Below are 1,407 nucleotides of genomic sequence, written 5' to 3'. Positions count from 1 at the left end.
GAGAGAGGGGGCGTGAGAGAAAGAAAGACAGAGAGAGATGGAGAGAGAAAGAAATAAAGAGAGAGGGGGGAGGGAGAGAAAGAAAGACAGAGAGAGATGGAGAGAGAGAAAGAAAGAGAGCGGGGGGGGGAGAAAGAAAGACAGAGAGAGATGGAGAGAGAGAAATAAAGAGAGAGGGGGGAGGGAGAGATCAGGGCTGGTTGTTATTCCAGAGGCTTAGTGAGAGAAGCGACCGGTGCATACTGGACATCACCATGGAATTACAATGGCTATACAACATCCCATAATATATAATGTATTAGCTAGGGTTTTCACCAGTAATCTTCAGTTGGCTACATAGAGCAATGTTGCACACAGAAATGCATTGCATAGACTGGACATGCATCTCTGTACCACATGATAGAGAATTATAATAATTCCTAATCATCACCTCTCTATTTGCAAGGTTCTGAATGATGAATTGTCCCACAGTGAATACTGAGCATGTTCTTGGTTCACCCGACTGACTACTTGAACAGGGGAGAGTTTCCACAGTCACTGCTCGTTTTCACTCCTGCCTTTGGAACAGTGACTGATGTAGACCTGGAAACCAGGGAAACCAGCACAGCAGACCTCCTGGACTGGAGTTGGCCACTCCCAGGTTATCAGGTGGGTTAGGTGCTTATAGTAATATCCAGGCAAACAGAGGCTGCAGACTGGAGTATCAGAGGTTAACTGGGCTTTAGTTTGTAAGACGAGTTGTTTCATTCAATAAGATCATTCATCACATAACTCATGGGGGCCGAATCTTTGAAAAGATTCAAGGTTCCTTCAACTCAGACGAAGGCCAAGTTGATTCTGTTGAGGCTCCCTGCCTTCTTATGTTAGTCAGATTCATGGCTCTGCAGAACTGCACATTTTTCTCTCCGCCCCATGACAAAATTTGTAGAATTATAAAATTGCAACATTTTCTCGACACCCCCATGGCAAAAGACAGAATTTGTTTTCACTTAGGTCCCCCAAAAGGCGGTCTTCGCTCAACAATTTTCAATTCCCTAATCATTTATTGATACTGTACCAACAATCAGATTGTGCGTCAATAATGTAGAGGGTTCAGTGTAGTCGTATAGCTGTGTTGAATCCAAATGCGTTGTGTCTGTTGTGCTCGTCCAGCCATGCATGCAGACATGCTGGGTCAGTCACAAATAGGTATCCTATGCCCTATATAGTGCACTACTGTTGACCAGGGCCCTATTCCCTATATAGTGTACTACTGTTGACCAGGGCCCTGTTCCCTATATAGTGCACTACTGTTGACCAGGGCATGTTGGGTTCTGGTCAACAGAAGTACACTATGTAGGGAATAGGCCGCCATTTGGCACGCAACAATACAGTACAGTGAGCTATGTTTAGCTCACATGCATCACT

Source organism: Oncorhynchus nerka, linkage group LG15 (genome assembly GCF_034236695.1).
Source record: "Oncorhynchus nerka isolate Pitt River linkage group LG15, Oner_Uvic_2.0, whole genome shotgun sequence".
NCBI classification, from domain to species: Eukaryota; Metazoa; Chordata; class Actinopteri; order Salmoniformes; family Salmonidae; genus Oncorhynchus; species Oncorhynchus nerka.
This window is presented reverse-complemented; position numbering follows the sequence as displayed.